Below are 14,556 nucleotides of genomic sequence, written 5' to 3'. Positions count from 1 at the left end.
CGTGGGACCCTTTCTAACCTGGTTTCCTTGGCGTCCTGGAGACCATGAGGCAGGCCAAATCTGGGTTTTCATCCCAGTGCTACCTCTCCCCGCCTGGCTGTATCCTGACCCTAACTAACGCCTCTGCTCAGGGAGACTCTATGGAGGTCACGAAAACCTCACAGGGCAGCCTGGAGCACTCAGAGAAGATTCAGGGCCCGTGTTCAGTGCAGATCCTGATGTAAGGGATAGTTCAGGAGACAGGTGGCTCTTGGGTAGCAGGAAGCGGGTGGGATTGGCCTCTAGTGACACCGAGGGAGTTGTAGAGGGAGCGGTCATTCGGGAGGGAATGGTGTGCTCTTTGGGTGTATTAGAGGGCATTCTGCAGGTGGATCTAAACAGGATTTTTAAAGGTCGAAGAGTTTTGGCCAAACTAAGGAAGATCCCAGTAGAGACTCCTGAATCAGAGAACATGGCTGTCAGACACATCCTCCCACGGGTCCCCATGGAAATGGAGAGGCAGACACAGCACTGGTGTCCTGAGAGATGAGGTCCCCCAGGCCCCGGGTCATCATCTTGCCCTCCTGGCTCTAGCCCCCACATGGCTGGCTCTCCTCGCCGTGATCCATCCCAGAGGGGGGAGGTGGCACAGCCAGCTGTCACCAGTGCAGTGAGGCAGGTGATTACCACGAAGGGAGATGAAGGGAGATGTCTAGAAAGGATGTTTCCCGCCTCTGCCGCTCTACCCTCAAACTCTCCTGCAGAGCCTCCCTCCAAGCCTCAGGCTGGCCTGGAGGGGCACGTGGACCAGGGTTATGTTGCTGCAGGTATCCTGGTGGACATGGGTGCCCTGCTGGGGTTTGAGCCAGTGTTCTGAGCGTGGTAGTGGCAGAGAGGCTGGGATGGATACTGGTATTTTAGACCCAGGCTGCCTGTCCGCAGAGGGTCGGGGGGATGCGCCCAGAGCAGGGCCCCTCCGTGCAGCCCGTAGCCAGCCCACTAACCTCTCCATCTCCCAGGCAGGTGAAGCAGCTCCAGCAGGCTCCCTGGAGACCTCCATTTTGCACAGTCCTGAGTCCCGGCTGGGATAGGGCTCAGCTCCCCTCCCAGGGGGACAAGAGGCTGGCGCCCTCCCTTGTCAGATGAAACCCCGGCCCAGGGCTCCCTCAGCCTGATGAAAGGGTCATTGTGTAGTACAGGCCGCCCGCTGGCCAAGGACAAAACGGCCGTTTGTCCTCTCTCCTTGGTGTGGGGCTGGGGGCCTCCCCTCAGGCTGGCCGATGGGTGGGGGTGGGTACAGGTGCACTCCAGGCTCTCTCTCTTTCCTTGTCTTCTAGCTCAGCCTGCCCCTCCCCCCAGCCCCCTACCCACCTAGAGTCACCTTGCCCTTGAGTATGGATCCCCAGGCTTGGGCCAACCTTGCTGCTGTCCCGGAGACAGCTTCCTGGTCCTGGAGGCATCCAAGTAGATGTAAGCATGATACCAGGCAATCCAGTGCTCTGGGCCCACAGTGTAAGCAGTTAGGGGTGTGGCTGAATGACTGCGTCAATGCAGGTACGCTGCAACCATGCCAGAGACTGGGAGCAGGAGATGCCGGAGTGCAGTGGCCCCTGCGAGGCCATGGTAGCTGTCTTAGTTAGGTTTGATGTGGCTGTGGTAAACACCATCACCAAAAGCAACTTGGGGAGGAAAGGGTTTATTTGGCTTACATATCCCAGATCCATCCATGGAAGAAAACCATTGAGGCAAGAACCGTACTCAGGAACTGAAGCAGAAGCCGTGGAAGAGTGCTGCTTCCTGACTTGCTCTTCCTGGCTTGCTCAGCCTGCTTTCTTGCAGCTTTCTTAGAGACCACTCCCTGTGGGATGGGCCCTCCCTTATCAATCCTTAATCAAGGGACCACCTCGCAGACTTGCCTACAGGTCAGTCTTAGGGAGGCATTTCTCAATAAAGATTTCCTTTTCTTGGATGACCCTAGCCTGTATCAAGTTGATATAAAAACTAGCCAGTACTACAGCTATAGGTTGCCAAGCCTTCCAAGGGCTGGAGCGGGGCTGGGAACCACGGTGATCACCCAGGCATGCACATAGCACATAAGTGGAAGAAAAGCCAGAATCCCTGGGAATCCTATCAGGTGATACTTAAGGGCTTCCATCACCTTCCAGAACCCTCTCCCATTGGGCTTCCTGATCTCTCTGTGCTCAGAAGGCCGCCACCAAACCCAGATGAAGCGGCTACAGGTGGCCTGGTCCCTGGAAGGCGGAGGACAGGTGGGAGTCCAGATTCCTCCCAGTAGCAGGCCATTGGGGGTAAAACAGATTTTAAAAGTCCTTTTGGGGCTGCACACCTCTTATCCTGGCACACAAGGCTGAGGCAGGAGGATCATGAGTTTAAAGCCAGCCCGGGTTTCATACCGAGGCCCGTCTCAAACAATAGTCTTCAGAATGAGAATGGACCAGCTGTCTTGTTGACTCCAGACTGAGAACACAAGCCCCAGGGTTCACATTTCCAGAAGGACCTGTCCTGTGGTCCTGGCATGCACAGCCTGTCTGGAGTCTGCTCTTGCATCTCTGTGCTCCCTGGCTGCTGGCACAGGGCTAAACCAAGCCACTTCTGGCATAGGAATGTGAGGGTGGGGCCATCAGGCCTCTGAGGCTGGATTTGAACCCAGGTTTGTATGACTCAGGTCCACGCTGCCTCTAGCATCTGACCAACACTGTTGCCTCCCACGTTCATTACATTTTATAAGTTATGAATTTTATATAGGGTGAAGAATCCAACTAGAGCAGGATTGGTTGCAAGACCTGTGGACCAGGAGTCCCTGGTCCCCGAGCAAAGGCTTCCTCAACAACTTGGGGGCTAGCTTTTGCTTGAGTCCTGGGGACAGAGATGCGATGCTCCTGGGGGATGTGGAGATGGCCCTGCTTGTCTTGGCTCTGCTCCAGCAAATCTGAGGCCAGCTTTAACAGGAAGAAAAGTAGGTCCAGCAAGCCAGTCTGAGACCTGGGTGTAGGTTCAGTATGTGCTTGATGATACGCTCTCAGATGTGGCTGGGCCTGGATTTGGGGTACCCTTGGCTTCTCTAGATCTCGGTTTCCCATCTGAGGGGGTTCTAGAGGCGCCCTCTAGCTAGCCCCGCCCATTCAGTTGACTCTTCACACTCCCTTTATTTATCTCAGCCCTCCAGTCCACCTTCCTCTGAGTTGACACAGAGCCCTACAGCAGGGGCCCTGACTACCTGCAGTAGGGGTGAACCAGGAAAGACTTCCAGTGTAGGGTGACCTGAGAAGCATCAGAAGTCATCCCTCCCAGCCTGGGGGACACAGGTTGAAGCAGGAACTGAGGGCTGGCTGAACACCTTCCGGGAGGGGACCTAAGTCTTCTGGGGTGATTTCACCTCTGGCAGGGAGTGCAGGGACTTTCCAAGTGCTGCTGACCACCCCACACCCCCCCGGAAACAGACTTGCCACCTTCCTCCTGCTATCTCCCTCATCTCTGTTTTCCCGGGACGTGCTGCGTCCCTATAGACCAGGTTGGCTGGTGGGGGAGGGATGGATTTAAGCCACCATATACGCTGCTGTGGGCCAAGCAGGGCTGGTCTTCCCTTCGGTGGCCCTACCACAGGGTAGAACATCAGATTAAGCAACTCACCCTCCCAGGGTGACCTTCTGATGGGCTGGGCTGAGATACATCATGGCCTAAGACTGAAGTGGAAGAGCCTGGAGTTGGTTGGGCAGGTAAGGCGGTGTGGAGAGAGCATTAGCCAGGGCCTGACAATTCTAACTTCTCTTTACCTTGCCAGAGCTCTAAGACAGAGATTCATGGCATGAGGGACCTCAGGGACACAGCCTTCAGGATGACCAGGGAGAAAAGTGCTTAGATTTTTATCCTATCCTCCTGCAGCGGGGGCGGGCGATCTTAGGGCTGGACAGCTTCCCTTCAGGCTGTGGTACCTGTGGTGGTGGGGGGAGGCTCCTGGCCCTGCCTGAGGTTCTGCGCTGCCTTCCTGGTGTCTTTGCAGTAGAGTCCGTGGTAATGAGTCCGCCCGAGGGAAGCCCTCCTTTTGTGTGATTGATAGCCCTGCCGCCTATGAAGCCGCATAGGATGAGAGGCCGGTGTTGCCCTTCGGCAGCTTGCGGGTCTGTGTTTCTTTCTGGACCCCTCACAGAGCAGTGCAGGGGCGGGGTGGGGGGAGGAGGCGGGGTGTACTGGCAAGTCTACAAGCCCAGAACTGAGCCCCATCTTCCCCTGTGACTTTCAAGGTGGGGATTCCTGTAGCCGGAAGTAACGGGTTCGCCATAGTTTCAGTGGGAGGGTATCAAGGAGGCAGAGGCAACGACTTGGCTTTATCTGTGTACCACGCTGCTCTTCAGCCTTGGTCAAAACACTGCCCTTCTTTGAGCCTCCTCTGGAAAAATGGGAAGAATGAACTCCTAGCCAGGCTGGCCCCTGGGACTGAGTGACTCCTTTCCCAGGGCGTTCGATTTCTGCGGCAATTGCCTGGGGCGGCCATTCAGGTCATGGAGAAAGCCATAAGGTGAGGGACCAGGGAGCCGCGCCCAGGGGCCTTCTGACTCAGACAGGTCCCCAGCTGTGATGATAGCAGATAGCAGGGTTGGGTCTGGTCCCTGGCTGAGGCTCACACTGCCTGGGTGCTGTGTGGCCAGCGGGCCCCCCCTCCTCTCTAGGCTCTGTCTCCCACCTTATACTGGGTAAGAGCTCAGCCCTGCCTTGAGGTCTGTAGACAGAGGGTGACTCGCTATCCTCTGTGTGTGGGACTTGGTCCCCAAACTTAAAACTCAGAATACGCCCAGAGTGTCCCAGGAAGTGCTGGCTCAGCCATCCAGTGTTTAGACTCCCAAATTGGCAGTCGGCCAGCGGGGCCCTGCCAGCTCCCTCCCACCTTTTACACCCACCTGTCCATCTGTTGCTGGGTCTCAGGTTGGCGTCTTGGCCAGCCATGCCTTCAGGGCACCCCTTATCACATGGGTTGTGTAGTAAGCGCCGTGCTGGGCTGATGGGGGGTCTCAGCTCCAGCTGAGCTTCAGCCAGCCTCACAGCCTCAGGGGCCCTGGCATCTCTGGATGTGGCGATCTCCACCTGTACTGTGGGAAGCAAAGAGAAGAGCCAGGGGTAAAGGACAGAGAGAAGCCACTTCAGCCCCTGTGCCAGGCTTGCCACACATGGCCGTGCCAGCAGGGAGAATGAAGCAGGGTCAGGCAGGCTTCCTGGAGGTGGGGGCAGTGAGCTGGGTGTGGAGTCCTGTTTGACTGTCGGAGGGGCAGGGTGCCCTTCCCAAGGCCAAGACTTGGTCCATTAGGTTACTGTGGCAGGAGAGGTCCTGAACTGTCTGAAGTTGGAGGTCATTGGAATTAAAATGACCCCTGTAAGGGCTCAGTGAGTCCATCAGCCCCCCTTGACCCCTGTGCCCATGCCTCTATGTGCCACTCTGAGGCTGTGGCTTTCCTATCTCCAGCAGCCCCAGCCTACCCAGGCCTCCTGCTCACCGCCTGCTTTCTCCCAGACTGCCTTCTTTCTCTCCAGGGTGGGGTCCCAGGAAGCCTGGATGGAATGCCAGCTATGTGGAAGGGTGGGAAAGCCTTTAGCAGAATCTCTACTCTCTTGCCCGGGAACACCAGGAGCAGCTGAGGGGAGCAGTGGCCTGGAAAGATGGGAGCAAGTGGGACCCATGCCGGAGGGGAAGGGCTGCCTACAGCAGACCCAACCATGGCCGAGTGTACGCCCTCCTGACAGATGGGTAGACTGAGGCCCAGCTTGGTCAGAAGTATTCAGAAACTGCGCAGGACTGGAGCCTAGTCCCCACAGCCACAGAGGCCCTCTGTAGGATCTAGCCTCGGGTATCCTGACTTTCACCTCAGCCCTTTGATATTCAAATGGGAAACTGAGGCCCAGGCAGGTTAGAGAAGGAGCTTTGGGGTGGCTGAATTCCCAAGCAGAGCCCCAGAGGTACCTGCCCTAAGCCTTTTCCAGTCGCTGGCTACCTCAGGGCTCTTCTAGCTTTATTTCAGTCTGTTTCCCCCTCTGTGAGTTTGGGCTTCAAGGATGGCTAGAACAGCGAGAGAAACGAACTGGGTGGGTGACGCTTTCGGCTTCCTGTCTATGGGCGCAGTTTCTGTTTCAGGGCATTCTAAAGGGCCAGTTGGATGGCCAGGCTAGATCTGCCCTCTGACGCTCCCTCCAGGGCCTCACCTGGGTCCAGGTACTTTCCTTTTGAGGTGGTGCACACCTGCACCCCCAGATCTTCGAGGTCTAAGCAGGAGGATCAGAAGTTTGTTGTTGTCCTAAGTGTAGACACTTAGTGATTTTGAGGTTAGCCTGGGCTACCTGAGACCCTGAAAGAGAGAGATGAGGAGGGACGCAGGGGGAGAAACAGAACACAGCTCTAGAGCCGCACGCGCTGCCCATGTTTCTGAGCTGGGTTTACCAGCAGAGGGAAGGCTGAAGGAGGACCGGAGCGAGGACGACAGAGGACCACAGGGAGGACAGGGGGCTGAAGGCAGTGACCTTGGCACCTGCTGGGTTCCACTCTGACCAGTTCTGTTCTAAAGACCTGCCAAGGGGACCTTCTGTGCTCAGTTCTGGCCTGGGTGAGCTCTCTTTGGTCAGTCTTATCTAATTCACTGTGTAGCTAATGTCTGTGTGTCAGGGGGACTCTGATCTGGGGGCTCATTGGAGTCTACACTGGGGAGACTTTCCTGTCCCTACTTACCTGGCAAGAACATTGAGGTTCTTCTAGCCCTGTCTCCCAACCAGTACCCCCCAACCCCCACTGCCCGAGTACCCCTCTGTGCTCCAGAGTCTGGAAAGAGCCCTTGGGCCCCTCACTGGCTGGAAAAGCCCTGGACACACCTGCCCACCCAAGGGAGAGCTCAGCGCCACCCTCCAGGGGATTTGCTGAGTTACTTCCTGGATGAGTGGACCCAGGCCCGCCTTCCTGGCCGATCATAGATAATTAGAACATTCTTCAAATATTTTGCCGGAGGATGCCCAAGAAGGAAGAATTACAAAGTGCCCTGGGCCAGGAGCGTGGGCTGGAGTTGCTGAGCAGCTGGGCAGCTGGGCAGCTGGCTGGGCCAAGTCTGGGGGGCCCAGAGGGAAGCTAGACCAGCCTGTCCCTACCTTCCAGAGTCAGGGCTGGAGCAGGAAAGTGGAGTGGGTGATTTCAAACCCAGTGCCCTTTTAGGACTAGTCAGTTACCTGGCAGAGATGGGGAATACGTGCCCTGGGGACTCAGCAGCAGGCAAGAGGCAGAGCCTGCTGCAAATGGCCTTTGGACGGGACTTAGGGTCACACACCGAGTCCAGGGATCCCAAGGGGGCTGGAGATGCGATGCCTAGGAGGGGGTGTGTCTGCGGTGGGAGGGCAGATCTGAAAGCGGAGCAGCGGGGAGAAGAGAGAGGCCTAATGCTGGCGCCACAGGGTAGGGAGGATGGAGCGAGGACGGTTGTTCAAGAGGCTGTGTCTGAGATTGGGAGGGCTGGGCCAGGTCCTGAGATGGAGCAGGTTGCGTGCAGTGCAGACAGGGCCCCGGGCTAGGCCAGGCGCTGGAGCAGGCGAGAGTGGCGGGACAAGAGGGACAAGGGTCCTGTCCTGGGGGAGTTCTTAAGAGACGCCTGCTTCTCAGAGAGGAGTGCCAGGTCCCTGAGAGTCTCCGGGCCAAGGTGGGCTCAGTTCCGGTTCTGAACAGTCTTTGGATCCTGTGCTAGTCTTTACATTCCATCACTTCCCTCCTGTGTGTTTGTCCCAGCCCAGCAGCCTGGGGGCAGCCTGGTCCCGTGCGGGAAAGGCTCGGGCCAGAGAGAAGAGCCCTGCAGAGGTCACTGCTATTATGGGTATTTGCTATTATTTGCTCTTGTGGGTAGAGATTTAAAGGGAATACTGGGATGGAGAAGCCCGGCTCTGTGACCACCTGAGGACACATCCGTGGATTTTGAAGGTGGCCAGAAGCTTCCTCTGGGTGGGAGGGACTGCTCCATTGGCCATCTCTGCAGCTAGCCATGACACCATTTCTCTCTGGCCATTTCAGTGGAAAGGGACAAGGCAAATGACATGGTTTTCACTGACCTGTCACCCAGGATGAAGAGAGGGAACCCCGTGACTCCCCTATAGCCATCAACTGCCCCGCCGCACTGAGGGCGCCCCACTCAGCTTGGCACATGAGCCACAAGCCAGGTCGCTGTCCTGGGAGGGGCCTCTGCTGTGTGTCAGTGCCTCTGAGATGCTCGGCTGGAGGCCTTCATCCCCTTACAGATCCTTCATTCGTTCACGCACTGAGGCGTGGGGCAGTGGGCTGCATTCCTCACTCCTTGCCTTCCTGCCAGCTCAGGAAGCCAAACCTCTCTGGGCCTCTGTGGGGAGAAGAAAAACAATTTGTATCCTACTTGGCCCCTGATGTTTTCATAGAGGGACATTAAATGGACCTGCAGCTCAGTCTAGCACACAGTAGGTCTTTTCTGCATGAGGGCTTTAGAATAGATTTCTGCTCCGCCCCCTGGGGGGGGCAGGCTTTGGAGGACTTCCTTCCTGAAGGAAGTGTAAGTGTCCCTCACACCAAGTAAGAACAAGATTACCTCAGTCCTGATCCTAGGGAGCACCCTCCCCGCTCCCAGCCTTTTAATGTGAGCTGGTGCACTCCAAGGATGTTGGAGAGGGGGTCTACTTGGAGGAGACCCCAGGGTGAGGCCTGGCCTGAAGAAGGGGCCTGCCCCTGTGCATGGCCACACCTTTTCTGGTGGTTGGTCATTGTACTGGCTGGGGTCACTGATACTGTTTTCCCTCGGTTCTTGGACCGTGAGTGAGCTGGCTAGATTGGAGGGAGGAGAAGCCTTGAGGATGGCCCCTTGGGTGGGCGTGGAGACCACAGTGACCACTCATTGGTTCAGGGTTCCATTGTAGGTACGGTGCCCTGCTGATCCCAGAGGGGCTGGTGGAGCCAGGAGTGCGTCAACCATGTGGGTCCAGTGAAGGACCAGAGTGACCCCAGCCTCAGGCCTGGAGGATAGAGATGACCGCACACACCACATGTCACCTCATACCAGCTGTGGTGTGAGTGCCTATGTGCCCCCAACGAGTCTTCTCGTCACCAGCTCTGTCATGTGTCCAGGCTGCTCTCGCACATCTTTTACTGAGGAGGAAACTGACTCATGGCAGGGTTAGGGAATGTGCCTGAGTTTTCCCCCCACTCTGCCATGAAGAGGCATGTTCAGGGTTCCCACAGAGCTTCTCAGCACCAGAATTTGTGGCCTTAGCCACTGCATTAGAGGGCTGGGTGTCTGTAGCCTGGTATCCACCACTGGGGCAGTGCCAGTAAGGTTGAGCTCTTTTCCTCTGCCCTCCACTCCCTCTTCAAGACCCTTGTCATGAAGACAGTCCCATCCCTTTAGGCAGCTGGTAGATAGAAAGGTCTTCTTGTCCAGGGCAGTCCTCCTTGTCATGATGCCCAGCCTAAATCCAGAGCTGGGCATCCCAAGACTCAGGTGGCCCCTGGCCTCTGCTGGCCTCTGGCCTGGGCCTGGAGGTCTTATCTACAGCCCCTCTGAACTCTTGCTAGGAGCCGGATCCAGGCCAGAGGCGAGGAAGGTTTGTAGGCTCACAGTGTGGCCCACCGTTCCTGGCACTTTGCCCATGTCCTAAGGCCCCTGAGCAGTTGGAGGGACAAGCCCAGAACAGAAATTTTCCACAGAAAAAGTCAACCACAGAGGCACACCGCCCTGCCAGCCGGGCTCCTCTGCTCACAGGCCTCCCTGGTCTGGTCACTTGGACACCTGAGCAGGCAGCTGCTGGCTGGGAAGAGGGTTTTCCCCATGTGGGGTGAGAGCCGGGGGGGGGGGGCACCTGCAGGGCGGCCTGCTGAGGGTGCTAGCATGCTCTCATCCCGCTGCCAACAGCCTCGGCAAGGCCCCACACGCCACTAGCCTTCTGCTGGCACCGGCTGCTTAGGTTTTAGAGTTTTAACCATGTTTCCCACTCACAGGCTCTGCCTGCAGCCTACTCCCCTGTCCCAAAGGCTTGGATCGGCCAGGGTCTAGCCTGCTCTAGGAGCTTGGGATCTGATCAGTCGGTGCCAGGGGTTATGGTATGGAGAACTGCAACCAGGTGAATGAATGAATGAATGAATGAATGAATGAATGAATGAATAATGAAGGGCTTTTCAGCAAGGAGGTGGCTCAGATTGGGTTTTGAGAACAAAACTCAAAAGGCCTAGCCTGATAGGGTGGCACTCTCCCACAACCCCCAACTAAAGGGGCTGAGGCAGAATTATAGAGCGAGTACAGGGTCAGCCTGGGTTACAGGGTGAGACCCTGTCTCCTTTTGCCCCCCCCCCCAAAAAGGATGGAGGAGATGGCTAAGTGGATACGGGTGCTTCTTCCAAGCCCGACAACATGATCCTCAGGACCCACACGGAGAAAGGAGAGAAGAGACTCTCACAAGTTGACCTCGGATTTCCACACACAAGTTCTGTGGCACATCCACACACGTACAAGCACTAAATAAATAAATAAAACCTTTGATTTTTTTTTTTTTTTTTTAAAAAAAAGGTGCCAAGCGGTGGTGGCGCACGCCTTCAACCCCAGCACTCGGGAGGCAGAGGCAGGCGGATCTCTGTGAGTTCGAGGCCAGCCTGGGCTACTGAGCGAGTTCCAGGACAGGCTCCAGAGCTACACAGAGAAACCCTGTCTCAAACAAACAAACAAACAAACAAAAAACAAAAAACAAAAAACAACCCCCCCCAAAAGGAAGGAAGGCAGCCCATTCCTCACCCCTTCTCCAAGGTCTTCCTCCCAGGGCTCACAGCTTTGCATGGTAATGCCTAGTTACCCAATGCCTAGTTCAGCCTCCGCCCCTGAGCTCTGGAAGTAGAGTGAGGGCTCTGAGTGGGACTGGAGGCCTCCCAAGCTCCCCAACCCCTCTGAGCACTCACCCCTGCAAAGCAGAGTCCTTGCAGGGTTGGTATGTCAGGAGAGACCCCACAGAGCCTGGCGTCAGAGGCGAGTGCTGAGTACCGTCCGTGGGATTCCCGCTAGCGCAAAGGAAGACAAGTTTGGTGTTGGCTTCAGATTGTGACTGTACCTGGTCACTGTGCTCCTGATAGCCTGTGATTCACCCGCTGGTGAGAGTGTATGGGCACAAACTGGGCTGAGGGGCTGGAATTCCCATTCTGGCGGCACCAGCACCCACATGGGGCGATAGCCTACCTCCGGTGGGTCCTTTTACATTGAAGTGTGTAGAGTCCTGTGCATTGCAGCTGTTTTAAAAATTGTGGTTGAGAGGCACATCAAAAAAATTTACTGCCCTATCCATCTTAAGCCACAGAAGGGTGGTATCTCGGGTTTTCATAGCGCCACAATACCATCAGCCTACACAGCTCCATCGCCCAGATGGGAATTCCACAGTTGCTCAGCAGCCAGTCTCCATCCCCTACTTCTCACACGTTTTCTATCTCTGCGGGTTTGCCCATTCTGGACATTACCTTTAAACGGACTCAGGTGACATCTGGGATTCTGTGTCTGCCTTCTTTCTCATGGCATAATGTTTTCGAACTTTTTTCCATATTGGGGCATGAATGCATGCCTCATTCCTTTTTATGGCCGAATAATATTCCATGGCATGGACATACCACATTTTTGTTTTCGATCACTCATCCGTCGATGGGGAATTGGGTTATTTCCATCCTCTGGCTGCTGTGAATAGTGTTGCTGGGAGCATTCGTACAGAAGGTTTTGTTTCAACACCTGTCTCCAACTCTTTTGGATCTATGCCAAGAAATGGAATTTCCGGGCAGCTTTGTTGGGTGACTTTTAACTCTCTGCCAAACTGCTGCTGCCCACAGTGACTGTGGTGCGGGAGGACTCTGCTCCTCCACCTCCTCGCCCGCAGCCGGTTTTTACAGCTTCTCGGTTTTGCTCACAGGGATCCTGGTGGGCGCGCATTGGTTAGCATTCCTGGAAGGACCGGTGAGGTTGCATCTCACTGCACGGTGCCGCTTGCTTCTCCTGAGTCTCTGGGGGAAACGTGTCAAATCCTTTACAAAATGAGGTTGTTGTCTGGGTGCCGAATTCCAGCTGTCGTTTCCTGTGTGTGCTTCTCGGGCGTCTGGTCTGCTCGTTCCTTTATTCCCATCTTCTATGGGAGATGAAGAGGGCCCTTCCTCTGCAGGTCACTCTTGGGCCCCAAATTCAACTAGGACTTGGCATTGTTCTCAAGGCACCGACCCTTGGGAGGTGGCGTAAAGACAGGAACCGCAGGGCACAGAGGGATGAGATTTAGACTCTCAGAACAAATGCTCATGGTTCCTCTCCTCGATGCCAGGGCTTATGGAAGGGGTGTACTTGGAGAGAGGAGTAGAGTTTTCCAAATGGAGCCAGAGAGAAGGGGCAGCATGCTAACAGAGGGACATGTGGACACAGTCGAGGTGGACAGTGGAGGTAGAAATGAGCAGTCCTCAGAGCTGATCCCCTAGGCTTGTATTTCTAAGCAGAGGGCAGTGGGGAGCTATGGATGAATGTTGAGCAGGGGGAGTGGTGTGGTCAGATCTGGGTGATAGAGGGGCTGCCTGTAGGTGTGAGAGTAGGCCGGGGGACACTGCAGTGACTTCTTGCTGCCCCCAGTTCACCCTGTGTCCCCTTAAGATCCCCACAGTTTAGCCTGATGGTCTGAGCTCTCTCCCTGGTAGGCGGTTGAGACTTTGAGGTCCAAGCCTGTTGGAGAAACTTGGGAACCAGGGGAGCCCTTGAGGTCCGGCACCAAAGTGACTGCTTTGCCCGTGGTGGTGCCTGGTGGCGTTCCCATCCATCTCGTTTCCCCAGCTCGGTTTCTGAGGATTCTACAGTTACTTTGGGCTAGATTCTCCAGATTCCAGCCCGCTCCCAGCCCCACCCGTCCAGATGCCCTTCCTCAACGCCAGCCTGGGGCGTGTTCACCCCATTGTGTCACAGGAGACCCGGGGGGGGGGGGGCTCTTGGCCAGATTAGCAGGTAGAGCAGGCGGGCGGGGCACAGAGATTGAGTGTCGCTGAGGTTGTAGCACATGTTGGGGGCTCAGGCCACACGGGAACTGCCCAGCCGCCTGGGGAGTATGGTAGCCTGGAAAAACACAGAGTTCTCAGAGAACTGCCACAGCCAGTGGCCAGAAAGAAGTTCCCCATCTTGCCAAACGTCCAGGGCCTAGCTGCCAGCTTTGGGGGGCCCTGCAGCCTCTCTTCACCACCGCTCCCTTGCTAAGCAGTCCAACTCTGCTTTGTCATCATCATCATCATCATCATCATCATCATCATCATCATTTATTATTATTATTTGGTTTTTCAAGAAAGGATTTCTACGCATAGCCTGGCTATCCTGGAACTCGCTCTGTAGACCAGGCTGACCTCGAACTCACAGAGATCTGCCTGCCTCTGCCTCCAGAGTGCTGAGATTAAAGGCGTCCGCCACCACCACGTGGCTCAGTCTGTTGTCTTAAAGCCTGGGACTTTTTTTTTGTTGTTGTTGTTGTTTTTGACAACAAAAGGGTCTCCTGTAGCCCAGACTGACTTCAAACTTTAAGTAGCTGAGAATGATCTTGAACTGATTCTCCTGCTTCCACTTCCAGTGTGCTGAGATTACAGGCATCTGGCTTATGTGTTACTATGTTTTGAGCCTCGGGCTTTGTACATGGAAGGCCAGATCTCCACCAACTGAGCCCAAGCCCAAACCCTGGCCGCTCACCTGAAGACTAGCTCTCTGTTTCCTCTTGATGTTCCTTCTCTGAGTACTTAGAACCAAAAGATCAGTAAAGTGGCCGTGGAAAAACCTTTTAGCAATTCCTCAGGAGGTCGAAGGCTCGCCAGATGACCCAGGAAGTCCATCCCCAGTGGTAGGTGCTCAAAAGATTGGAAACTCAGACAGTGACAGACATGTGCCCCTTCATAGCCACTGCTGAGAGGTGGGGCCGGGTGTCCTTCCATGGGGAATGGATCAATAAGTGAGGGCCCGTGGTGCAAATGGAATAGTATTCAGCCTTTAAAAGGAACGAGGCACGGATGTATGCTGTGACTCGGACAAACTTTGAAAACATTTCACAGGGTGGAAGGGATCCGGCTCCAAAGACCACACATATTGTAAGATTCCACAGACTGTCGGAGCGGGTGAGCGAGCCGCAGCCCCGTGGGAACAGAGGCAGATTAGTGGCTGCCGGGGGCTGGGGGAGGAGGGGCTGGGAGTGCCTGCTCGTGGGTACAGAGTTTCCTTTTGGGACGTTGAGAAAAGCTTGGAACTTGATAGAGGCGGAGGTTGTACAATACTGTGTGTGTGCTAAAGGCCACGGGGCTGTACATTTTTAAATGGTTAATGTTATGTTATGTGAATTTCCCCTCATTACAAAAACAAACAACTGTGTTGATAATACTCTGAGCTCAGAGTGAACTTGGCAAGAGGCTTCCTCCTTGGGAGTTGCCAGGAGTCATTACAAAGGCAGCCGTAGGCTCTGAACCCAGCCCAGCACACAGTAGGTGCTCACCTCATGTCAGATCCCGTCTGTTCCCAGCACACCCACTCACCTGGAAGTGGAGGGGGGTCCCGTTTC

General features: G+C 55.5%; 1 protein-coding gene across 2 annotated transcripts in view; it reads left to right on the top strand.

Moving 5' to 3' along the window:
• The window catches only part of Wnt7b (Wnt family member 7B), a 46,889-nt gene that overhangs the window by 7,977 nt on the left and 24,356 nt on the right, over positions 1-14,556 (top strand). The gene's annotated exons all lie outside the window — the stretch shown is intronic.

The sequence above is a fragment of the Peromyscus maniculatus genome, chromosome 20 (genome assembly GCF_049852395.1).
Source record: "Peromyscus maniculatus bairdii isolate BWxNUB_F1_BW_parent chromosome 20, HU_Pman_BW_mat_3.1, whole genome shotgun sequence".
Classification (NCBI taxonomy): Eukaryota; Metazoa; Chordata; class Mammalia; order Rodentia; family Cricetidae; genus Peromyscus; species Peromyscus maniculatus.
Note: the sequence above shows the minus strand (reverse complement) of the source record. Positions and strands in the feature narration are given on the sequence as shown.